At 35.7% G+C, this 27,473-nt stretch overlaps 1 protein-coding gene and 1 long non-coding RNA gene across 5 annotated transcripts in view; one reads left to right on the forward strand and one right to left on the reverse strand.

Moving 5' to 3' along the window:
* The window catches only part of sugct (succinyl-CoA:glutarate-CoA transferase), a 207,102-nt gene that overhangs the window by 90,009 nt on the left and 89,620 nt on the right, over positions 1-27,473 (forward strand). The gene's annotated exons all lie outside the window — the stretch shown is intronic.
* Positions 848-4,159, reverse strand: LOC130218680 (uncharacterized). Of its 4 annotated transcripts, XR_008835980.1 has the most exons (7): positions 3,459-3,881; positions 3,286-3,355; positions 2,248-2,305; positions 2,061-2,159; positions 1,783-1,946; positions 1,598-1,693; positions 848-1,444 (listed from the first exon to the last, which is right to left on the reverse strand). It is a non-coding gene; the product is annotated as an uncharacterized LOC130218680 (long non-coding RNA). The 4 variants fall into 4 exon arrangements; XR_008835979.1 differs by lacking the exons at positions 3,286-3,355; positions 3,459-3,881 and adding an exon at positions 3,890-4,159; XR_008835978.1 differs by having other exon boundaries at positions 3,286-3,697.

Consider the following 27,473-nt stretch of genomic DNA (forward strand, 5'->3'; position numbering starts at 1 on the left):
TTGTCGTACAATGTATTGAGGTGATTTATACACTGTAATCCCGAATAAGTTGACAAAACTCAAAAAATTTGAGGTAATCAGTTACGTCAAATTTTTTAAGTTATGAAATTTTCTATTTTAAGTAAACAGAAACATCAAGTTTTGAGTTTGTTGTACTCATGCAAGACAATTCTCCTAACTTAAAATACCCAAGTAACTCAGCTCATACATTTTAATTACAATTAACTTAATTGTTTTAATTTCTCTAAACTTTAAATCCTCAAGTCACCTAGCTCATACATTTTAATAGTAATTAACCTAATTGTTTTAATTTCCTTCAACTTTAAATCCTCAAGTCACCTAGCTCATACATTTTAATAGTAATTAACCTAATTGTTTTAATTTCCTTCAACTTTAAATCCTCAAGTCACCTAGCTCATACATTTTAATAGTAATTAACCTAATTGTTTTAATTTCCTTCAACTTTAAATACTCAAGTCACCCAGCTCATACATTTTGATAGCATTTTTATTAAATTAACTTCTCCATCTCAGTTTCACAAATGAAATTAGCCATAATTTTAATCTTTAAACCCCATAAATCTATCAAAATACATCTGTAATTTTAAACACACAGACAATACCATTTTAGACATTTATTTTTAAAAAAAAAATGTCCAACAGTACAAATGTGCCTCCTGTGCAATTACAAATGTCATAAAACAATAAAAACAATTAGACATTAGGATATCAAATGGTTTATATATATATATATATATATATATATATATATATATATATATATATATATATATATATATATATATATATATATATATATATATATATATATATATATAAATATTCAGTCTTGGTTGAACTATGATTCTGTCATTTACTCTAACTTATTCCAAACCTGTTTGAGTTTCTTTCTTCTGTTGAACACTTAAAAGGTTATTTTTGACAAAACAGCTGAAACCTGGAACCACTGATTTCCACAGTATTTGTTTTCCTATTAGAAAGTCAATGCCTCAAAATAACTTTTGTGTTCAACAGAAGCAAGAAATTCAAACAGGTTTGGAACAAGTGAAGAGTAAGTAAATGACAGAATTTTACGTTTTAGACAATCTATCGCTATCTATATATATACATACATGTTTTGAAGTTACTACCCCAGTGACAGTCTTTATTGAGTACAAAAAAAGGCTCTACATCAACTCATTCTTTAAGGATTCTATGCTAATCGACTTTCTATTTTCTATCATCCATGCCAAGCAAAACTTTTTGTACAAGTTCAAAGTCCTTTACTATATACTATGTGAAGAGCATACATTAATCCAAACAAGACAAAAAAGGTCTGGAAGTGTGCAGTGGGTGGTGTCCAATTCATTCTTCAGGACAGCAGAGACCCTCAGTGACTGCAGGGCCAATAAAGCATCTTCAGTCAGCACTTCAGGATTATTAATCTAAAATATAATTCAAGGATATTAATGTTACGACAATATCAATATGACTGAGCCAATTTTACATGATTCATCAACAAGTCATGATTACAAATATGTTAAGAGAATATGTTAATAGAACATGCCTAATTGTGAAAAGAATGAATGAAGTCTTACCAGGGTGGTCCTAAAGAATCCCCAGTCACGCTCACGCAGCAAGACCAAAAGACCTCTGATAACAGTAGTCCATCATGAACTGACATCATGCAGTTCCTGCAAAGACAAAAATTAAGAAAAAAAAATCTAAATAAAATATATATTTATATTTTAATTAACACTTTAATACATGACCCTTAACATACCTGCTCATCATAAACCTTCAAAAGATTAGCCAGGGTATCTGCTGTCTTGTCAGTTTTGGATGCTGTTTGCCTTAAAATTGTCATCAACTGAAATAGGTGATGGTGTGGTTGTCCAAAGAATTTGTGGGGAAAATTCTCATTTGTAACATGTTGGTACTCTGCAGCTAAAAAAAACAAGAGAAAATTTCATAAAACAAACCCACACTACAAAATATATAATGCTAGAAAAAATATATTAATATTATCATTATGTTTCATTTACTTATTCATTTTTTTACCTCAGATGAAAATCAGGTGTTGATCAGATCAGATGTTGATATCAGGATCTTCATATTGTAAACTGAACTCAAGGTCTAGCTGAAGTTTCACTTTCCTTGCTGCAAAAGTATCATTGCAAATACACTGTAATATTTATTTTAACTGGATATGCCAGGCATAGTAGTACAAAATGAATATTTTACCCACCTTTTACATGCCTCCATATAAGAATCTTTCTGTAGTCAGCAACAACCGACCTTCAATTCTGTATGTACACAAAGTCACAGTGTCATTCAGCTGAGAGTGGAAGTAGTACAATTGCATGATGTCTAACGTCAACCCCCAAAACGGTTAGCAATAGAGCTGATCATCATGTTAGTTGCTTTGATTCGATGAACACGGATTTAACTTAAACAGTATTGAAATTTTGAAAACTGAATAGGGCGACAAATAAATTTAAGGCCTGTTTTTAAAAGCTAGAAATAACAAAACTTACTTTATTGTCTAATGATGTAAAAATATATAGCCTTAAAAATATATATATATTTAAGATATAAATATATTTTAAGCTGCAAAATTTGCACATCAGAAAAACTATTTCTTGTTTACCACGTCTGGATGATTAGAATATTTGTTTTGTTATTATTTTATTTAATATTTTATTTAATAATTTTTATAACTTTGTATTACTGTGTTATAGCTAGGCATACTTTGTTTTTTAGGCTATATATATTCTCTCCAGAGTAAACATAAAAAAATTGATTGGAAAAAAAAAACGTTTACCATACCTTTAACATATGTTTGACTTAAATGACATTTAAAATCATTTAACTGATCGCACTGATTAGGTAATCATTGATATGCAGAGATGTCTTCTCAAGCGCAGGGAAATAATCAGTGTTGATTAGTACTGGTGATTGAGGTAAAGTTAGTTTTATATTTACACATTCAGACTTTCTCCTTAATAATATAATATAATTTCAGAAAAGTAGTTTTTGCATATTCTAAACAGTAAAATCATATTAGCAGCCAATGACTTTCAAAGTACAACATTGTTCAGTCAAAAAAATTGTGCATTAAGTGTAACGTTAATGTTGTTTTCATGTCATACTTGCATGTGATTTCAGACCGAATACACAAAGTACGAAATATGGAGAGAGTCACAAGTTGTTACTGGACGAATGTATGAATATAAAACCAACTTTACCTCAATGTGCTAGTGTGAGATGAAGCTCTGCTTTGTACCTGCTCAGGTGAGGAGCACAGCTTAAATGTTCTCCGTTAGGCTCTCGTGTATGGATCAGCATGCAACAAGCTGTGTGTGACAGACAGCTACGTTTTGAGGCTAAGTTTTTGCCCGTCATCAGAAAATACCGTTCAGTATTTAGGCGGAGATTATTTGAGTTATGATTACGCACCTTTCGTTTCCGTAGTGCCTACAGATCGCGAAGATAATACCACATTCACAGTCTGGACAGAGTTCAGCGCAGTGCCATGACGTGCGGTTGTGTGAGCGCGCGTCACCATGACAACCTAAACGCATGCTCGCGCCAAGATTTAAAAATATGTTAAAAATTGAATCAGCCGATTTCAAATGTTTTTGTCCTTATAACACTGTTAAAATTCATAGTTAACACATTACAACTAACGCTAACGGTGCACTGATTCAAATGTTTTAAAACAGTAATGTTAACGTTAGTTAGCAACAAGTGGGGCTAAACACGTTTTCTGTAATGCACGACATGTAAACGCATTCAGACAAACTCTACATTACATTGAACTGTTACTGTGATTATATTGATTAAAACATAAATTTAATATTTCTTGGATTTGTAAATAGTTTACTTACTGTAGTGTGAAGCGAGGCCGATCCGCCATCTTGAAAAAAAACGAATGAAGCACGAGAACGTACGTGAACCTGGATGACGTCACACGCAAAATCACTGGGCTGAAAGATTTTGAGTTAATGAAACTTTAAAGAGACATTTTGTATAAATTAAACACAGCAAAATCGTTCACCTTACTTGAAAGATTTAATTTTTACAAACTCAAAAATAAGAAAAAGTTCTAAATACTCATCTAGGTTAATTAAGATTAACGAATTTTAATGATTTAAGTTAATACAACTCAGTTCAATTAATTAGTTACAGCATTAGGGTTTACAGTGTAGACAAGTAAGTTTTAAATGTAACTGGGATCCAGTGTAAAGACCTGAGGACAGGTGTGATGTGCTCTGATTTTCCGGTTCTGGTCAGAATCCTGACAGCAGCGTTCTAGATGAGCTGCAACTGTCTGACTGTCTTTTTGGCAAGGCCAGTGAGGAGTCCATTACAGTAATCCACGCTGCTGGTGATAAAAGCATGAACAAGTTTCTCTACGTCCTCACTGGAAAAAAGCATCTAATATAAGAATCTAGTATAAGAAGCGATTTTGAACATACAACAAACAGTAGCTTAAGTAACTTATTTTAAAATTGCTAAATTGTAGAGAGCGCCCTCTAGTGGATTTCATATTAGAAAACTGCTACAAATTGTACCCGGAGCAACGTATTTCCAGGCATGTATTTCCAATGAGCATAAGCTTAGAAAGTCAAATGATTGATAATGATATCATAAACTGTTTTTTTTTAAAACAAATTCACACAGATGAATCAGAGAATGTCATAATGCAGCTCTCAAAACACACAATTCAATAATATTTATTTATTCATTCATTTTGCTTCGCTTAGTCCCTTTATTTATCAGGTGTTGCCACAGCGGAATGAACCACCGACTCACACAGCGGATGCCCTCCCAGCTGCAACCCAGTACTGGGAAACACTCATACACCATCATATGGACACACACATACACTAAGGCCAATTTAGCTTACCCAATAACCTACAGAGCATGTGTTTGGACTGTGGGGGAAACCGGAGCACCCGGAGGAAACCCACGCCAGCACGGGGAGAACATGCAAACTCCACAGAGAAATGTCAACTGACCCAGCCGGGACTCAAACCAGTGACCTTCTTGCTGTGAGGTGACAGTGCTAACCACTGAGGTACCGTGTCGCCTCATTCATTTATTTATTAGCATATTTCCACTTAAATACAATAGCATAAAACATGATTCGCTCTGTACTTCAAGTTTGGTTGTAATTGTTAATTTTTTATGAAAAAATTATGATAATTGGAAAATTGCGCTGTTGCTTTTATTTGCATTTTAAGACTTTTTTTTGCAGCCAGTTGGGGTCTAGTCTCTTGTGTAAAGTGCTCTTTCAGTATGATGAGTTGCTGTTGTGTTCAAGTCTTTATTGTTCACTTAAGTGTTATCTTTCAGATGGGTCAGGTTAGGGTTATATTGTTTTATAAGGATGCTGCCATAGAAGCTAAGAGAGCAGCTTGGTGTCCAAACAGATCCAATATTATAAAATTATAAACAAGTAGAGGTACACTTGTCCAATAGTAAACAGTGGCACGCATGCTAAGAGGCTGAAACCTCAGCTAACCTTCTGCATTCACTGAGCCTGGACAGATGAACAGCCTGTCAAATACAAAGCGAGGCACACTGTGTACATTGGCGTAGACAATCCTTTTATGATCTGGCTAGCAGAGCTTCTTTTGATCATTCATTGGGTGCCCAGGTCTGAAATGCAGCCTCGTAAGGAGACTTTTCTGAATTGTTTCCATAGCACACGAAGTTGTGGTGTTCATTTAGGTAAGAATCAGTTTCTTTTCCGCACTCTCTCAGATTGAGCTCCCTATTTGGACCGATCTAGAGAAGATCAAGTAAATTTGTTTCGCAGATGTGTTTTCTGAGAATAATCCTGTCAGAATCAAACACTTGTGTCTTTTTCTTGCACAGGCTCTGTTAAATTATGGAGCAAATCGCATAATGTTTCTTGGCAAACTCAGGATTCCTCAGAGGAATCTAATTTGTCTTGAATCTCTGTGATGGCAGTATTGACACTTCTCCTGATTCATCTAGACCTTTGCATGGCGTAACTCTAATTTTCTCAATACGGTGCCTAGTGTATATTGATTATGGGCTTTCCCCTTATTTGGTGTTAAATAACACTTGGCATCTTATCTGACATGAAGAGACAATGAAATCAACAGCGAGGTGTCTTATCTTGGAATGGTTCACATTGAATGTTTTTACACTTACGCGACACAGGGCAGTTCAGTTCTCAAGATCTTGAAACGTTTTATGTAAACTTACATTTGTGTTAACTGGGGACCGTGTCCTGGTTGAGGTGCTGCAATAATATACATAATCCAAGTACAATGGTCAAAGATGTCCATCGGTTGTGGCTTAATTACACTGTACAACCCATTAAGAGAACTCAAACCATTTGAGGCCTTTTATCGAGTTTAAAAACTAATATTTATACAGTATAAATCTTTAGCAACATCTAATAACTCTTTAATTTTAGCATTTAGTTCATTTTGCAATTCCCCTAGAGTTAAACAATGGAGACTTTTTTAATTCATTCAGCCGATCTTCGCATCTTTTAGCTTAGCTTAGGAGCACTTTTAGCTTAGCTTAGCGTAGACCATTCAATTGGCTTAGACCAGACCAATCTCGGTCCTGGAGGGCTGGTGTCCCTCCAGGGTTTAGCTCCAACTTGTCCCAACACACCTGCCTGGGTGTTTCAAGCATACCTAGTAAGACGTTGATTAGCTTGTTCAGATGTGTTTGATTAGGGTTGGAGCTAAAATCTGCAGGACACCGGCCCTTCAGGAACAAGTTTGGTGACCCCTGGCTTAGACCATTAGAGTCTCACTCAAAAACTGTAAAAAAAAAAAAAAAAAAAAAAGAGTTTGATATTTAAAGCCTGATTATTTTGTAGTTGCTATTCTTTATTATGCAATGCTATTACCTTGTTATCTAGTTGGGGACTACTTTCAGGTGCTGCTAAATGTTATATGTTACAGTACGGCAGTAAAGTTACTTGATTATTATGCCAGAATAAGAGTTCAGTTCCTAACCATGTCAGCCTAGAATAAAGATCATATCTACGTTGGTTTTAGTTTACTATGTAACTACAGAAGAGTAAAGCTTTAAATAGAAAAAATTATCAAAACATTTTGGAAAAAATGCTAGTTCAATGATTTATGCTAAGCTAAAGTGCTCCTTCCAGACCTGGAGATTTGCTGAATGAATAAAAAAAGTGGTAAGACTTCATTTTTATGGTCCTTATTGCACATTTTGTTGACTAAAAGTTGCATTGCAACTACACACCAATTACTTCTCATTTGAGTATTAGTAGACTGTCTGCTGATACTGCTCCTTCAACAGACATTTAACTGACTATAAGAAACTTTGCAACTTACCCCCTAACCCCAACATAACAGTCTACTTACAATCTATTGAGAATTATTTGGCATGTAGATGCAGTGTAACTTAAATTCAACAAAGGGACCATCAAAATAAAGTGATACCAAAACAATTGGTAAAACTCAACTGTTTAATACTAGGAGAGTTGTGAAAGGAGCATATTTTGTAGAAGTGGAGTGTTTTTTTAATAGTTAAACAGCAAGGCATGATGGGAACTTGAAATTAGTGGTAATTCATTCTGTGTAAATTCTGCTAATGAAAAGAACTTATCATAGTGTTTGTATACTGCTACACCCTGATGGTTTTGAAGCGCTTCCTTTATCCTTATTTCTATGTGACTTTGGATAAAAGCATCTGCCAAATGAATGTGTGTAAATGTAAAATTCAGAGTTTCAGTAATATTTGAGTAATAATGTATTTCTTTGGATTGTAGTCTATCTTAAACACTCAAATATGGACAAACTCTACTATTGGGTTAAAAGGTGTCATTCATATTTAATTGATCACATGAATCCAGAATTGGGTTCGTCCATATTTAACCCAACTTCAGGTTACAATATTTATTATTATTATTATTCTTTTTGTGAACTAATGGAGCTGCGCATCGGTGGAGTCGCTCTTTAGTAATTCAGCTTTCAGCAGTGACATTTACATTACACTGAACTAAACTGAACTTCAACTGTGACAAACTTAAGCAGTTTCAATTCACTAGAACTTCATCTTCGCTGTAAAAAATATCTGTTTATAAACAGTTCTGTTTATAAACAGTTCTTGTGTTTTTGAATTGCATTATGGGATGTTGATCTCTGCACTGTGCACTTTTGATGTTGAAAATTCAACTCTACAGTTTAACAAAGTGACTTTTGTTGACGTTTTAGTAGCTTGAGATAATGTATTGTATAAGAAATAATATGTAGAAAGATAAGTCTGTAAAATAACAGGAAATGTACTGGAAGTTTATTACAAGGTTTTTGCAGCATAATATAAACACCAGCCCAAACAATAAATCACTTTACACCAGGGGTGGGCAAACTCGGTCCTGGAGGGCCGGTGTCATGCATAGTTTAGCTCCAACTCCAATCACACACACCTGCTTGTAGATTTCTAGTGATCTTAAAGACACTGATTAGCATATTCAGGTGTGTTTGATTAGTGTTGTAGCTAAACTATGCAGGACACCGGCCCTCCAGGACCGAGTTTGCCCACCCCTGCTTTACACTATTAAAAATCTTCATAAAAAGTAACTTTTCCCAATTTTCTAAGGTGAAAAGTTGTCAGAAGAAAGATTAAGCTCCCATAATGCACTACAAAAGCATAAATAATAAAACAATTAAAGCATTAATCAAAAATATAGGAAACTGCTAGTTTACGGATATTTTACAGTTTATGTTACGCTGCTTTGAGACAATATCCATTGTAAAAAGCGCTATACAAATAAAGATGAATGTCATTTTTGGACTATCGCATAAATAACATTACATTTTAATATCAGTCTGAACTCTAAAAACAAGTATTAAACTGTTCATCCTCTCTGTAAGCCTGAGCCAGCTTCTATCCAAAAGGAATCGTCAGAGTTTAAAGCATCTCCTGATGTGTTGTGATACAGAATAATTTATGCGTTTTGACTTGTGCGAGGACATTTATATGTCCAAATGGCCCCCAAACATCCTGCCATCCTCCGAGGGTCAGAAAGGAGGAAACCGTGCTCTGAAAGTAAACTTTGTATGTCTACACGGTTCCATAAATGTCACTACACATGTGCTGGCCTGTAAGCGTCTTCAAGAGCTGGAAGGCATTTTGATATGCCCCTTTTCATATGCCTCCAGCGGTCAGGGATTCTCTGGATCTGTACTTGTCCTGAAGCCATCACCTCAACTTCCGCTCTTCCAAGCCGTCCAGAATAGGAGGGTCTTTCTTTAATAGTCCTGGATGATGGTGTGGACCGGCACAGCTGCGCAGATCTTCATATGATGAGCTGCAGGTGGAGATATTCAACTGATGATCATCCTTCTGGCTGCGTCCATAAGCGAAACCAGCTGCCCGGTCAGTCAGTGACTTTACAGGCAGCGTTTCTCAATGAAGACACAACCTATGGATGCTACTTCCAGGAATCCATAACGTCATGTCTGTTGATCTAAAACGAACTCTGGTGCACTTTTTTAAATGCCTTTCTCAGAAACCACTGAACGGCTGAGATGAAGGTAAATAAGGATGTAGTGGTTTCTGCTGTACTTTAAGGGTTAGTTTCATAGACTGTAAAAAATATGGACGTAGTATCCGTGATGTCACCCATAGGTTTCTGAAGAGCATAAATGAAGCTACAAGTAGACATGGCAACCTGTCAGAGGTGGATTTAGGCATGGACGATCACCCAGGGCAGCATCTTGCTGGGGCAGCACATAGAGACGGTGCAAAAAAAAAAAGTCCCAGTAAAAATCAACTGTGCCCCAGTAAAAGCTTTGAGATATGAGTTACTTTATGCAAGTGAATTAATTTAGCGTGGTAATCCCAGAATAAAGCTTTAGGGGTCATTCACATTTGTGCATGTGCAAGTTTGTTCTTCTCTATGTACAACCGAACCAACGCTGGTGAAAACAAATTGACGCATGCGCACAGAAAACCATTCCCACGCACCTCACATGCACTGGTCCTGCTCTTGGTGTGAATCTGGGTTGTTCACATGCATGCCGATAAACGCCACTCATGCGCTGTGAAACCGGAGTAACAGCCTTTTATGTAGAGGTGTTGTCACGCAGTGAGTTTTGCAAGTCAACAAAACTATATCAACAAATGTTTATATAATATGATGATGATCTTATTTTGAGCATGACTATGAAGCAGAAAGGAGAGATGATAAGTCAGGGAGGTAAGACTTAATAACATTAACTCTCGGCCATGAGTCGGGTCTAACACAACAGATAATAATATAAATAAATTGTTGTAAAATAAATAAATATAAAATATATATATATTATGTTTATGTTGATAATTTATTTATGTTGAAAGTAAATAAATATATGTAAATGTATTTATAATAAAAATTTTAATATATATAAAGTCAACAATATAGCGTCTTTGTTTCCTGGGGAAGGGGGTGTTTTTGGGGTGGTTCGCCCAGGGTGCCATTTAGATTAAAATCGCCACTGCCAACTGTGACCAATTTGTTTGTCTGTCATCGCGCCGACCACGGGTAACTGAAAATGGGCAGAGGCAGGGCTACAAATGCCAGCTAGCATTTTGCTTAGACAGGTTTTTCTTTTGGAGAAACGATTAATACTTCATTACCTGCGACTCGTTTTTGTTCTGACCACATCTGCTTGGTTGTACAGTGTAATATATCAATAAAGTGTTTATTGTGTTTGGTCTTTTAAAAACACTGTGTGTAATACATTGAGCCACTAAGTATTGTTCTTATAATGTTTTTCTACAGGTGGAAAACGCTATTTACTATTAAATACTTTAAATAAAGTCTGTGTCAGTAAATGCAAGGCTATTTATGAAATTCTGCATGACACTTAAGTTTCAGATGACTGTTCTAGAGCCTTTAGCTAATCAGTCTGTCAGATTCTGCAGTTCTAAACACATAAATATCTAAATGATCCTAAAACAAATAGATTAATAGATCAAATATATTAGAATTTCACTCACTGGGGCAATAAAGCCGATTTGAATGGTTTGTGAGCACAATTAAGTGCACAGCATGGCATATTATCTGATAATTGTAAGAAAGAATCCCAAAAGGAAATTTACTGTGTAAATCCACATAATACACAACAAAAATATGATATATATGCCGAGTTCAGAGGCTAAGGTGATGTGATGACGAGCAGTTTCAGTTTCTTCTGGATTGGTTTCACGAGGTAGAGCAGGATGTTGCCACTTGGTTAGTTCACCCTTTGTTCATCTTCTGAACACAAATGACAGTAATTATGTGAAATCTGAGAATTGACTATCCTCCATATGCAGCAAAGATCCAGAAAAATTCCCAAAAATCCTTAAAACAGGCTGGATGCCTTCAGTGGTTCAATCTGAATATTACCAAGTTATGATTATACTTTTGTGCAAATAAAGATTTTTATTTTAATACAGTTTTTTTCTCTCAAATGTATTCTCGTAGCTTCATAATATTACCATTGAACCACTGAAGGCATCTACTGTAGTCTGTTTTGAGGACGTTTTTTGGTATTTATCTGGACTTTGAAAGAGTCTGGAACTGGGCTGTCTATAAGATGAGAGAGCTCTCCGACTTCATCTAAAACATCTTAAGTTGTGTTCTGAAGAAGAACAAAGGCCATGGGGTTTTAAACTGCACATGGTGAGTAATTAATAACATTATTTTCATTTTTGGGTGAACTAAAGCAGCCACACTTCATTTTAAAGTACAATTCTTGCTATAAGTAAACCCTTAACAAAGACTTTTATGCTCAGTAAACTCCTAATTTGCTGCTAATTAATAGTTATTAAGTAGTAGTTGGGCTGTGGGTAAGATTTAGAATAAGATAGAGTTGTATACTGTAGCTATTAATTACTAATAAACAGTCAATATCTTAATAATAGTCAGGTACTAAGCCACTCGTTAATAGTGAGAATTGGTCCCTATACTAAAGTGTTACAGTACCGCTAATCCTTTAAATATGTTAATGTATGTTTGACTGGAGAAGATGATTTATGGACTGTCCTTCCTGTTACCTGCCTTATATGGCCATGGGGCCTGTAGAAGTAAGGAACAGAGGAGAGACAGGCGTCAAAAGCATATGAAACCGGAGCAGTGGCCTGAGCCTAATGAATTCCCAAATGCGAATCTGGTCAGTCATGAGACTCTCTGCTGGCACAGAATCCCCTCAGATGTTCATCTGCTTCTTTGGACCTCAAACCATCTGTAAGAAATGAAACGCGTTCATAAGACAAAGTGTGAGTCCAATATTTTCACCTCGAATGCAACATCCTCACATGTGAGAGATGAGTCAAAAGCCCTAGGGTTTTAGGAGCCTTTGGCCTGAATGTTCAGTCATTAGGATATTGTTTTGATACTGTATGCTTAAAGTGACAGGTCATATAAAAACAACATCTATGTCATTAGATGTCATTAGAGAGCTAAAACTGTTACAAATTTGTAGTTTCTTCTTGGTTCACTTTTATATTATTATAGCAATATTTTTAAACAGAGCAAAATTTGTCAGTGTGGTCAGAACATCTCTTTATGTTCTGGGATGTTCCAGGATAGATAGATAAATAGGCAGACAGACAGACAGACAGATAGCAGCTTTGCACACTGATCATAGCTTTTGTTGATGTCATATTATATTTGAATAATTTTGAGCAAGAGCAGTTTTTTTTCTGTATTTTTGTATGTTTTGGACAGTTGTTTGTAAGACATTATTCTGACCCAATTTCAGCTGTCCATTTCAATAATCTTTGCTCCAGGTTAACCCTCAATTAATTCCGAGAAGCGTTAGAAAAACAAAAGCTATTTTTCATAGAGTGTACGTTATAACTCATACATGGTGAGCGCCTGGATTGTTGGTCCATTGGGTCGGATTGCTTTATCAAAATAAGCAAACTGTTCCAGATCCAGGCTGAGACCACCTTGTTCGGGCCATTTTAAACGATTGTTTGAAACAGGGACATGGGGGTCAAATGTGCCTGGGCAGGGTTTGGATAGCCTAGTGTGAGTACACCCATAATTTGGCCATAACTTCCTCTGTGTTTCAGCAAATGAAATGATTTTTAGTGGCAAATCTTATTTGACACATATTTTTGGAAAATACTTTGGAAATGTAAAAAAATTAACAGTGCACAAATTTACTACCCTTTAGTTATTTTACCAACTCTAAAATTGCACATTTTACCTTTTCCCAACAGGGAAAACCACCAACAATCAAGAATGCATTATTATATGCTTTAATGGCTTTGCAATCAAAAAATGTCATTACAATGGAGGTCAGTGGGCCACTAACTATAATGAAAGTGTAGTCAATTTAAACAGTAGACAAGAGTTAATGTGAAGTCCTTGAAGCTGTAGTCTGGTGTTAAGCTGTTATGGTGGTATGCTTAATCCCAATTCTATTTTTTTCCTCTACCTCTAAGGGGAAAGGCTTTAAATCTTACCCCTAAGAAGTGTGACAGCACTACAACACCTGCACACATCCTCATATGTCCTCGTGATCTCTTACTTCAAATGAGATCAATGATGGCGAAATAAAAGATGGCGACTGCAGCATTTGTTTTGGTATTTATCTTCAGGAAATCACTGAAGGCAATGATATCATGTTATCATAATGATATAATGTGGCAATAAGATCGTAACTGTACTGTACATTCATCATGGCCATATTCATCTATGTAAACACACGAAAACAACATTAACATTGTAGAAGACATTGTAAAAAGCTCATTTCCAGCCACTAGACTTTTCTGACAGGGTATTCGAGTGTCAGATGTGGCAGTATGTTGTGGGACTACTATACAGGAGTTATTATTAAAGATTATAGATTGCCAAATTTAGCATTTTTTATTTTATTTTCAAGCATGATGGTAAAACACGAACACCGTTATGAATGTATTAAAACATGTGCTTGTTTGTTGTAAAAAAATTGTAATAATTATAAAAAATACGGATTTGTGCGTCTGCTGACTTCTTTATGCAGCCATGCTGCCTTTGTAGATGGTGAATTCTGGGAAATTTTCTTTCCCCTTAGTTTCGAGAGTCGTCATGAATAATCTCTGTTTCAAGATCTAACTCTTCCCCTTAGTTCTACACCTTCAAGCTGAAGAGAATTGGGACACCCCTACCCTGTGAACGTAAGGGGAAGGGCTAAGGGGTAGAATTGGGATTGGGCCTTGGTCTCTCTTGAGGCCAGTATGTGCCCTCAATATATGCACTGGGGTGACCTTCGTTGCAAACTTCAAGATAAGGGTCTATATTACATCTCAAAAATGCAGAGACTCATAGAAGACTGAGAGTATTTTGGGCATGAGGGCCAGGTCCTGTTCCTGTAGATCTAATTTTCTGCAACCCTGATCACATCTGAACTAGCTGATTACGTTTTTCAGAAACATTTGATATTGTAATTACATACATGTGTGTTTGTTTAGGGTTTGTAGACATTTGATCAACTGGACTCTGCAGGAAGGTTGATCTCCCGGAACTGAAATGAGCACCCCTGGTTTAGGCTGCAATTTGGGACAGGGACATAATTTGAGGAAACGCATAACTCTGGGAATGTGACCAAAAGCATTGGATCATATTGGCTGAACAGTTTTGTTTGTACAGCGATGGAAAACAACATTGGCCTTATGCAAATGATTGTGTTGATCTGAAAAACGTTCGTTCAGATGATTATTGCACCAAATTGTTGTGCATTTGCTGTGAACATTTTGGTTTTGAATTAAATTGCTAAGCCTGTTGAATGAAGGTCTGGATATGGTGAATTTTGGTGGTTTAAGTAGTTAAAATGAAAAAATACTTCACTGTTTACTCTTCCTCATGTGGTTTTGCATAATCCTGCTGCATAATTGTGGGGGAAAAAATGACATTGCAATATTTTTTGGCGATATATATTGTGATATGATTTCACCTGCTGACAATATTTTGGGAGGAATTCCTGATTTTATGATTGGAATAAATTGTTCGGGAGTGCATCTGCATAAAATTTACAAAATAAAATAAATGTAAGCACAGATGAAAACAACAGATGGCACGGTAGCACAGTGGGTAGCGATGTCACCTCACAGAAAGAAGGAGTTTGCGTGTTCTCCCTGTGTTTGCGTGGGTTTCCTCCAGGTGCTCCAGATTCCCCCCAGTCCAAAGACATGCGCTACAGGGGAATTGGGTACGCTAAATTGTCCATAGTATGTGTGTGAATGAGGGTGTAGGGCATCCACTGCGTTAAACATATGTTTAATAAGTTGGTGGTTCATTCCGCTGTGGCAACCACTGATTAATAAAGGGACTAAGCCGAAAAGAAAATGAATGAATGAATGAAAACAACAGAACAAACATAAAAAATACGTAAACCACACTTCATGGTTTTCAGGTGGAGTTTAAGAGTGTTAGTTAGTTAGTTAGTTAGTTAGTTAGTTAGTTAGTTAGTTAGTTAGTTAATAAGTTAGTTAGTTAGTTAGTTTATATAGCACATTTTTTCCAACTCAACCTTGTCCAAAGTGCTGAACACAATCAATATTAATTAAAATAACAAATCTAACAGCACATACATAATTAAAACAAGACAAACCCCTCAACATTAAAAAGGCTCAGCAGCTAAAGAACGAAGATGCAGTTTCAGAAGGTTTTTAATAACAGATAAAGTTGGAGCGTGTCTAATATGGAGTGGAAGCTTGTTCCAGTATTTTGTGGCGATAACGGCAAAAGCCCGATCCCCACTTCGCTTACACTGGGACCTTGTGTCTAGAAATTCAACAATCAAATGTAAAAAAAAAAAAAACGCTCTTAACACAGTCTTTACTGTGTTAAATAATGAAACACATTTTATCTTCGTTAAAGTGGTAAACTTTATAATTTATGTGCCCAAATGGTTTAAATTCATTTGAGCGCTTAAGGCCGATTGATACTTCTGCGTCAAGCGCACGTGTATGCTCAGGCACAGCCAGCACGTGATCTCATAGCCGACACGCACCTCTCAAAAAGTGTAACTACTTGTCGCAACGACATGTAGCGCAAGCTCTGTGATTGGTCAGCTTGGTAGAGTTGACGAGTGTCGGCGGGGGTGAGAGCCGCCCTACCCCGATGGAACGAGTGTTTACAAGTGTCGAATCTCGTGAAGGAGCTCCAGATGGAAAGTTTTGTTTTGTGTTCCCAGTATGGTTAAAGTTGTTGCATGTCCGCAGGTTCCCGCCTCTGAATTAGCGAGTTTGAGCTACTTGTACATTAAGGTAGCATTCAGAAAAAACAAAACAACCTTGAAGAACCATGACACAGAGTAACATAATAACCTACTGCCAGCTAGCATTTCAGAAGAGTTATTGCAGAGCAACACAAACAGCACACAGATGTATAAATGCACAGCAATGCACATTGCATGCACCATGGGTCACGACGATTACTCGACGCAGAAGTGTAAACTAGACTTTACAGTCGCAGGCCTTAAAAATCACATCCAAATAAAACACTTCATATTATTAGAGTTGAGTGTTGCAATGACTCCACAAATCACGTTATGAACTTGGTTTTCTGTTTAAACATAATCATAACTCAACATTGCAGATCTTATGATATGAGTATTGCAGATTCACTTATTGCGATATCGATGCTGAAACTATATATTTATATATGCAGCCCTAGTTTAAACCTTTATGGGTTTCTGTCATGTTAAACACAGACAAAAAAAGATATTGTTGGAAAAATGCTGGTTTATTTATTCATTGACTTCTATAGTAGGACAAGTAAATTACTATGAAAGCCAATGTGTAGCATCAACCAGCATTCTTCAAAATATCTTATTTTGTGTTCAACAGAATTAAGAAACTCAAATAGTTTTTTTTCTTTAATGAATTTATTATGCTGAGTTAATGTACTATCCTTTTTAATTCTCAAATCAATGCCTTAAAAATGTATTAATTGCACTTAGCTATACCTAAAGACAATTTAATGTTCAGACTATATGCTTAAAGACAGTATCAACAAGAGCTCAAGATGCTGTCTATGATAAGCAGTTATCACACATGGTACTTGTTTTAACGTGAGACCATCTGTGTTCAGAAAAGAGAGTGTGGTTGTTCATGGGAACTGTCCCTGAATGACCTTTAACGGACCCTCCCCTGCCATCGCTTGCTGTTTTCACAATTGCTCCAGGAGGCACCTGGGAAACATTTGTATTTGTCAACAGACGTCTTTGAAACCTTTTTAACCCCTCTATTTGTCTTTATTTTGTTCCCCACTGATCTTCTTCGAGTATCATAACAGCAGGATTGTTTTGGGGGAGATTTTTTCGATTTTGTTTCATGAATGCAACCCTCAAAGCTCTGTAGCCGATGCATTTTATAAACTATACTCTGCATTTACGTGAGATCAGAGAGTTGCTCTGTAAATTAGTCTTCATTTACGTCTGGCTGTCTTTTGTAGGGTGATACACAATTACTGACATTTTACCTCCGTTTTAAAACACTCTTTGCTCGTCTGAATTGTTTGCGATTGTTAATCAGTGAAGCTTTGATGTGGGTTGGTGGTGGTCTGCTGTGTTTATACTTATTTTCTTTCAGGTCCAGGTTGTAAAAGGGTGCTGATGTTTTACTACTGTAATGTGCTGCAGGTGTAATCTGTCTTTCTGTCTATAGAGGTCCTCTTTGTTCTGGATACAAGCTCTGACAGAGAATCAACAGAGATATGAGCCGTTTATTTATTTATTTAGCTAGATTTTATTCATTGACCATACAGATGGTGTGCTTTTTGTAGGCTAAAGGTGCAGGATGAAATTAATTTAAAGTTGAATACCTTTACACATTAAAGAGATCATCATCAATATGTCTGTTATCCTATACTACTACTTTCTTCTGTTGAGCGCAAGAGAAGATATTTTGATGAATGCTGGTAACCATTTACTTTCATAGTAGGAAAAATAAATACTATGGATGTCTATGGTTGCCATTTTTTTTTTAGCTTTCTTCAAAACATCTTCTTTTGTCTTCATCAAAGTAAAGGAACTTATAAAACTTTGCAACCACATAAGGAAGAGTAAATAGAGAGTACATTTTAATTTGTTGGTGAGCTATCCTTTTACAACAAAATAAGATTTTACCGAAGAGTTATATTAATTCATTGATTTACCTTCGGCTTAGTCCCTTTTTCATCAGGGGTCACCACAGTAGAATGAACTGCCAACTATTCCAGCAAATGTTTTACACAAATGTTTGAAACACCCTTACACTCACATTCACACACTACATTATGGCCAATTTAGTTCATCCAATTCACCTATAGAGCAATTCTTTGGACTGCGGGGGAAACCGGAGCACCCGGAGGAAACCCACGCCAACATGGGGAGAACATGCAAACTCCACACAGAACACAGGGCCAACTGGCCCAGCTGATACTCGAACCAGCGACCTTTTTGCTGTGAGGTGATAGTGCTAATCACTGAGCCACCATGTTGTCTAAAAGTTGTGTTGAGTTATTGTTTATTAATATTCATGTGATTGAGCAAACAGTTACTGTTTTTATCAGTGCTACACTGTAAAAAATGCAGGTTCCATGTTTAATACATGTTGTCCCAACACTAATTGATGAAGTGTACAAATTTAAGCTGATTAAACATAAAACAATGAAGTTGTCAATGTCAATGAATTGTCAATGAATTGATTTGTTTCAGCTAATTTTAAATAAGTAGTTTGAACAAGCAGCAGAAAACCCTTTTTAAGAGTATTTTCAATGCATTTTTTAATGACGGATGTAAATGAATCAGTCTAATTTGTGTGTGACCTGCTTTGATGATTTATTTTATTGAAAAAAAACAATTCATATATTATTATTTATTATTCATTTATATAGAAATATACTGTAAGCACACACACCCACACACACACACATATATATATATATATATATATATATATATATATATATATATATATATATATATATATATATATATATATATATATATATATATATATATATATATATATATATACACACACTCACCGGCCACTTTATTAGGTACACCATACGAGTACTGGGTTGGACCTCGTTTGACTTCAGAACTGCTTTAATCCTTTGAAGCATAGATTTAACATGGTACTGGAAATATTGCTCAGAGATTTTGCTCCATATTGACATGATAGAATCATGCAGTTGTTGCAGATTTGTCGGCTGCACATCCATGATGCGAATCTCCCATTACACCACATCCCAAAAGTGCTCTATTGGATTGAGGTCTGGTGACTGTGGAGGCCATTTGAGTACAGTGACCTCATTCTCATGTTCAAGAGATGCTTTGCACTTTATGACGTGGTGCATTATCCTGCTCAGTTTGAACTGCAGCAGATCGTCTTGACCATTTCTACATGCCTAAATGCGTTGAGTTGCTGCCATGTGATTGGCTGATTAGAAATTTGCGTTAACAAGCAGTTGGACAGGTGTACCTAATAAAGTGGCCTGTGATAGTATATATGTTTATATTTGCAGTTTGAGAGACTTGTTTCTCTGAGGCAGTTTCTTTAAGACCTATTGGTGCCAAGGATGCACAAGCAATGCTATCTAAGAGTCTTTAGAGCTCACTCTTGCTAAACAGACGTGCTTTGATTCTTCATCCATTCACAATTAGAGAAGATGAGTGTGCCAGCAGCCACATCTGCATTCTTTACATTTCAACACAATTTAGATTTTCCCACAGAGACGGATTCCTATCACCCACGGGAGGGAGATTTCCCATCATGTTTTTTTCCCCCTATGTTGTTCAGTGCCATGATGATGATTGTCCGTTCGGTTTGTTGCTCATAACAGACTTTCGGTCAGTCTTTTGGCCAGCTCTTGAACACTGCTCTCTGTGTGGCCATTGTTCGCAAATTATTCTCACTCAAACTCAATGAGCCTGCAGTGATGCATTTTGACCTGCAATTTAATCATTTAATTTGAGATTCCAAACTCATGAGTTTATGCTATGATTATTCATTCTAAATATATTGGGCGGGATTTCAAATTGGACATACTTTTCTGATGTTGGGATGGGAAGCTGTTCAAATGTCATCGTAGAACATCCCAATATTGATGTCTCCCATAATTGAAAACCATGTTAAAACCATAAATCAGAACATGACTGGAATAAAATGCATCCTTTACACCAAATGCGCTCATTCTTGGCCCGTATGATAATTGTTATGATGGACAAAAATCTGCTCTTCAAAATCAAATATGTATTGAGCCCATGGAGAATTGTAGTTTTGGCAGGGTGCTAATGTTTTAATGTCATTCATGGAGTTAGAGAGTCATTTGTAGTGTTGAACTGAATAGAGTGCATATGGATTTAGTCACTATTTGGGTTTTTTATACTGTGATCCTTCTTATATAGATATTTATTTGATTTAAAGTGAGATTTTTTACTATAATATAAAGATGTTAACTGCTAACGCTGTAATCGTATCACTACAACGTGACAAAGCCACACTGTGGGAAACATATTACAAGTCCCACTCACTGTAAAAGTGAAGTAAACCAGATGCGGGCGTTGAGTCACATCATATAATTATGAACAAACTTTCTAACAACACAACTTTTCAAGCCTAAAAATAAAACTTTCACAGTAAAAAAGAAGGGAGAGTTCTAGCCAAAGCTGTGCTTGTAGCTCTTATTGAGAGCGTTTTTAGGAGGTCTCCTGATTTATGTACGTCAGATTTTTTTTTGTCTTGTCCTTGCCTGTACAGCGCACCATACTTCGCCTGTCCCAAATGTTTGTGGTCTGACGAATGAATCTTACACGAGCTCCAAGCACTTAAAAGCATGTCACATGTTCCAGCCGCCTCCTGTGGGAACACAGCAAAGATGGTTACGGGTGACTCAGTCCAGTTTCCCTCTCTAGTGGAAGTCAGTGTCCTCTCATTGGGCAGAACACCCAAAATATCCTTCAGTGAACAGATCCTATTGAAACTTTTCTTGTTAAGGGTCAACATCAAGCATGTTTTGATGAATTTGATTCAAATATGAGCAATTTGTCAGTCAAGAATTGAGCCCGAAATTTTCACCTCAAAAAATAATTTCGACTTAACATTAAGTCAACATTTACATACTGTGTCTGAAACTTTCGAGTTTCATTTTATTTCTTTCTTTATTAATTTTTACTTATGCATCCATAGAATGCATTCTGAGAAGTGTTTTGAATACTGAGACACCCTACAAGCAAAAATCCAGAATGTTTGAGATGATTGTTATTATTATTTTGCACCAAATTAATTATTACACATTTGACTACACTGCAAACAATCTCCATTAATTGACATGTTGTTTTTTGTGTGTTTCACATGTGTTTTCTGTTTATTAGCGGTTGTGAATTGCATTATGGACTTTTGATGTTGAAAATTCAACACTGCAGATTACAGCCCGGTTTATACTCTACATGTTCGCTAGTTTGCTTGAGTGCGCACGGCGAATATGACGTCATCGCTGTTTGCAGAGATTAAATTTGGGTGCATGCGACATGATTTCAGCTGGCTGAGCGTGCAAACTTTTTGAGACTGGAGCGAACAGTTTGCGCGGCACTACATTTGATTTGAGTTGAATATAACACTTCTGAAGAGATTTTGTCTGAAGCAGGTACGCCTGTATAAACATCCTTATGATCCGTCCATGCTTAATCATACGGAGAACCAGGTGACCAACTATTCTTGGCTTGAAATTGCAACAGCCGTGGAAGAGGAAGAAAGTTTTTGCTAAAAAGTTTGGAAAAACCTGAGGGATAAGTTTGATAAAACCAAAAGATGGCATGGCAAAAGTGGAGACCCAGGTACACAGTTACAGGGAATATGTTTTCCACCATTTATAGCTTCAACACTGATGTATTACAGTTTTGAATTTAAAACTGTTTAATAGTTACAAAACTATAATTAACATTATTTATTTGATAGCTGGAAATTAATATTTCAAGCTGTCGGTTTACAATATACTGATGGCCTGTTTTTCTAGGCTTTATTGGTGATAATGGTCAGGAATGTTGGACCATTATTGCCTTTTTAGCATATAAGTAGAGGACAAACTAGCCAGACAGTAATGTGTGAATTGTGGAGCCGGCTAAATCTAATAAAAAAAAAATCTGTATTTTTTTAGTAAATGTACTTTTTTACTTTTATTCTTGTCATAATAAAAAATATTTGCAGAGCAAACCAAGTTCTGTTCCCATTAACATTTTATTAAACTTTAATAGGTAGAACTGTCTGAGATATGAAAAAAAGTGAAGCATAAAAGTTTGATAAAAAAAAATCTTGAATGGTTATAAGAATCTTTATAATCATTAAAATAATTTATAAAAAATAAAAAGTTTAAAAATCTTGAATGATGTTAAAGATATGACGTAGTTCCGGAAACTTTATACTTCTCTGTGATTTTAAAGAATATCAATATGGTGAATGCGGGAAGTATAAAAGCCTCGTCTGTTTCGAGAGGTGCGCGTGAAGTCTGCGGAGGTCTGCGATGCGGCGCCAGGCAAAAGTATAAATCAGGCTTAACAAAGTGGCTTTTTTGCTGGCATTTTTAGTAGTTTGAGATGAGATATTGTTTAAGAAATAATACAGAGACAATTACGTGTGTAAAATAACAGAAAAAGTATACTGGCAGTTTGTTACCAGGATTTGTATTGTAATTTACAACACAAACACAGTCAATAAATGAGTTCAAACTATTAAAAATGTCAACAAGAGTCACTTTTCAACATTAAAAGCTTTGGTGGGAAAAATTGAGATCCCATAATGCAATCCAAAAGAATAAATAAAATGAAAATACATAAATCACCAAATACAGAAAACTGGAAGTGCAGTTTTACAGTGGAGATGTGCTATGTTTCAGTGCATGATGAATACGTTGTTGGATAGGAATACAAAAAACACTCATGCAAATATTTTCAGCGTGCAAAGCAAACCAAAATGCATTCTACTGATGCAAAAAAAAAAAAAAAAAAAAACAAAAAAAAAAAAAAAAAAAAAAAAAAAAAATATATATATATATATATATATATATATATATATATATATATATATACACATTTGTGTAACCATTTTGTGTTGGCTGCTTGCGTGCAATGCCTTTGACTCTCAGACACTATAGTTGTCTGTATTTTTGGTTTGTGTTGTCGACATGTCGATAAAATGCTGTTTTCTACATTCCCAAAGCAAATCTATCAGTGTTGATTTCTTAAGGATGAGAACTCGGACTCTAAATGGCTCTAAATCCAATACCATCATTTCTCTTTATAAAACAGTGTTTACAAGTGCTGAGGAAGAACTAAAATTCCAATATGCAAATGGCTGTTTGCTGTTCTAACCAACGAGAATAGAGCAGTCTTTTGGAAAGGCAGAGTTCAGAAAGACTGAATCTTTGAACTAGCCATTTCAGACACTGTGAGAAAAGAACTTATGCTAAAAATGTGTCTTATTGGAAATTATAGAATGCTTTGTTTTCAGGTCGATGTAAGCCAATCAGTTTTGAGACTAAACTTGAAGTAGGAACTAAAATCACTCAATAGAGTGTGGTTGAAAAAGAAACTCGAACTATTTCTTACAGAATCCCTGTTACACACAGAAGCAGTTGATACAAGTTCAGATTTCATGAATTGCTCATGCCCAATAATCAAAGAGATAAAGTGGTAATTGTCATAAAAACTGCAGTGATTACTAAACCGATGGATGTGTTATTGTTAAAACAGGGCTGTTTACTTAAATAGAGTCTCAGGCCTTCAGTATGTTCATGCTCTAATAATCTTATTTAGTTATCTGGCTTCATGCTTTGATGGTCACCTGCTATTCAGAGGTCTGGTCCAGTACGGGGCTGTTTACACAGCACGTGTTCCTGCTGTTAATGGTTTATTGTAGTATAATTAATTGTGTTTGTCTGTAAACATGCACTAGACAGACAGCTTTGACCTTTGCAACTTGTCTCATGTTTGTGAGGCCTTTTAAAGTTGGCCTGAAATGAAAATTGCTACAGTTTTGCATGTTGTTTGTGCATATAAAGTATATATAAGGCTGTCATTCGATTAAAATTATTTAACCCATTCATCTGATTATGAATCTATGATTAATCACATATTAATAACGTAGGATTACACTGTACATAACCAACTGTGAAGAAATGCATGACACTCTAGGTTAAGGAAACTCTAGGTTTCTACAGGAAACTAAGGTCCTGTAGTTTTATTTTCCTGTTATTCTCATTATTTATTATGTTTAATTTGCATAAAGTAAATGAGTAAAGATGACAGTTGTCTTTAATTAGCTACACCAAGGTTTTTTTTTGGTCACATACTGATGTCCAGTGAACTCCCTATAAGTGCAAACACCTCATTTTTTTAGCTTTTTCAATGTTGTTTTCTAGTAACAGTAGTTCTCATCAATGAATCAGTCTGGGATTGACCTTATTCTCCACGTATGAGCAGGCACAGACATTTGAATCTTTTTAGCTCGAACCTTCCGCTCTCATTCACTTCTTTATTTATTATTAGATGTTAAAACCAGCTTGTTATGCTGCTTGATATTCCACACTGATATTTTCTTATTATATTATTATGCTTTGTCTGTATAGTCATGGACACACTTGTTTGTAGAGCAAGTAGTTTGACCGCAACTGAATCGGAAGTTCTCTGTGCGCCTGCAGTTGAAAAAAGTAAACTTTTCTGTGCTGAAATAGCACCCGATGTCATGCACTCCAGCACCAAGAACATTGATACAGTGGTTGCCCAGCAACGTAAAAAGCAGAGTGTACTGCTCTTCCTAAAGTCAACAAAAACGCCGTGAGGTATCACTATCTGTGAGCTTTTCATAACAAAACTTGCCATTCAGCAGTAGTATCATGTCCTGATCCATCATATTGTCCATCATAAAATGAAATGGCTGCAATAACTGCAGAAATTTAATTAGCGTTAAAGAAATATTAACACATTAATCTTTTGGAATAAGTCACATGCGTTAATGTACTAACATTAACTAATTAGCCCTAATATATAAGAATTTATTTTTATTGTGGCTTGATTTTGTCCAAGTAGAATTGAAATGAATTGACGTGGTTTGTTATTGGTGGTTCCCATGTGAGTGACAGGTGGATCCCGCCCACATGCTAGTAAATATGTCATCAGATAGGTAAAGACAATGAAAAGGGAGAGTAAATTGTTTTGCCCAGATAAATGTATACAGTGCTCAGCATATATAAGTACACCCCTCACAAATCTCTCTTTTAAAGTCATATTTTTAATAGGAAGCAATATAATATTATATTTGTGCAAATACATTAGATTAGTCAGTACTGAAGCCAAATCTGGAGCTTATCTAACATAATAACTTACGATAACGGTCCTAAAACTAGTACACCCAAATTTATACGTTAAAAATATTAAATACAAAGTTTAAAAAGAGGAAAAATCAAGAGTTAAAAAAATTTAGTTGAAATTTTGTAGGTTAAAATTTATTTTTGCAATATTTAGCTAGAATTTAATTGTATTATCTTTCAATTTTTAAATCTGTTTGGTGACTAAAGTATTATATTAATAATAATATCAGTTTAATAAATCTGCTTTTTGTTTAAATGCACCAAAATACACTGCATATATTCACTGAGAAATTGATAAACATATTCATTTTCAAAATGGGGTGTTGAGATATATTAAATACAGCATTTTCTGTGTGTAAGGCTCCACTTAGTGCATCTCACCAAACCAGTTTCATTACATCAGTAGCATGAGAAACAGTCAAAGGTCAAAAACCTGTGCAGTCCTTTGAGTGTCGTGTGCCTCTTGTCTCGCTCCTTTGTTCGGCAGCAGAGTTTGAAAAGAGCTTAATTTTTGATCTACCTCAGAAACCACCTGATGGTAAACTAAACTAAAGCAGGGTCTTCATGGTAAGAGGTGTGGCTCTACTGTCTTTTGTTGTCTTTGTTATGACAGTCTTTTTACAGTAACTCAAAGCTGACCGACAATTCAAGGTAAAATCTGAGAGATGTTACATCATATTGTGAACAAAGGCTTGGCTTGATTTTCTTAACACAGATTTATTAAACCACAAATATGCTTTGAAGGGCGCAGTACAAATGCAACATTTTTAAAACATCTCAGACAATGGATTCATCATCTGGCAAATCTTAACTGCAGATGTACACCCAAAATGAAATTCTGAGTACACTTAACTCAATATTTCTTTTGCAAGTTGTTGCACTTATTGTTTTTAATCCAATTAAAGGGACAGTCCACCAAAAACGGAAAATTCTGTCATCTTTTACTCACCCTTCACTTGTTCAAAACCTATTTGAGTTTCTTTCTTACTGAACATAAATAAAGATGCTTTAAAAAAGGCTGGTTGCTGGAACCCAATGACTTCCATAGTAATTTCTATCTACATTGGAAGTCGCTAAGCGCTTGCAACCAGCATTCTTTAAAATATTTTCTTTTGTGTTCAATACATGAGAGCTACACGAGAGAGAATAAAAGATGTAGTAATTGTCATTCATGGGTGAACTACCCCTTTAAGGTAGCACTAAATAAATACTAACTTTATTGATTTTGCTGTAGTGCTTTGTAACAGTGTGCAGTAATTTAATAATTACTTTAGCTAATATTAATTAAGTGTCATCAATTGGACACATTTTCATAATAATGCGGTTATTAAACAGAATTAAACCGTGGCCTTGCCTGGAGGCTTGGCACTGACGATCGAGTCTAATTGCAAAGGGAAAACACTATCAAAATTATCCAAAATATTTACAATCATAAAATTTTATTCCAAAATAACAAATTTCATAAGTATTCACCCCTGATGCACCTAAATCATAACTGATGCAGCGAATTGCTTTTAGAAGTCACATAAATAGCTGGTTTGTATATGCTCAGGAGGTTTCAATTGATTGTAGTATAAATATACATCTAGCTGGAAGGTCCAACTTCTGGTGAGTCAGTGTTATGGCAGAACTTACACCATATCCCTTGGAGAACAGCTAAATCAATAATTAACAAATGGAAAGAGTACATTCACAGCTGTAAGTCTACCTAGTGCAGACTTTTGCAAAAAGATGTAGGCCATTGAAACGCCAATGAAGCAGTTAAAGCTTCTGTCATTGAGACTATAAGGCATAGTCCCAATTCTATTTTATATGCTTATGTCTACCACTTTGCCTTTGTCCTGGCCCTTGAAACTGATTGTGAAGGGGAAGGGATAGAACTATTACGCTAAGAAATGGGACATCATTACTACACGCAGACACGTCGTTATGTCGTCACTTGCATGTCAGCGGATGCAGTATTTTCGTTAATATGGAGATTGACTAAAGATGAGGACTGAACTGAGAATCCATCACTGCATTCGGGGTAAGGGGAAGGGCTAGGGGTTGAACTCAGTAACGGAGTAATGCACTCAGTAATGGGGTGGTACCTTTTCAAAAGGCTTTTGTACTCTACAGGTGGACAGTAGCACATT

This window comes from Danio aesculapii, chromosome 24, assembly GCF_903798145.1.
Source record: "Danio aesculapii chromosome 24, fDanAes4.1, whole genome shotgun sequence".
Classification (NCBI taxonomy): domain Eukaryota; kingdom Metazoa; phylum Chordata; class Actinopteri; order Cypriniformes; family Danionidae; genus Danio; species Danio aesculapii.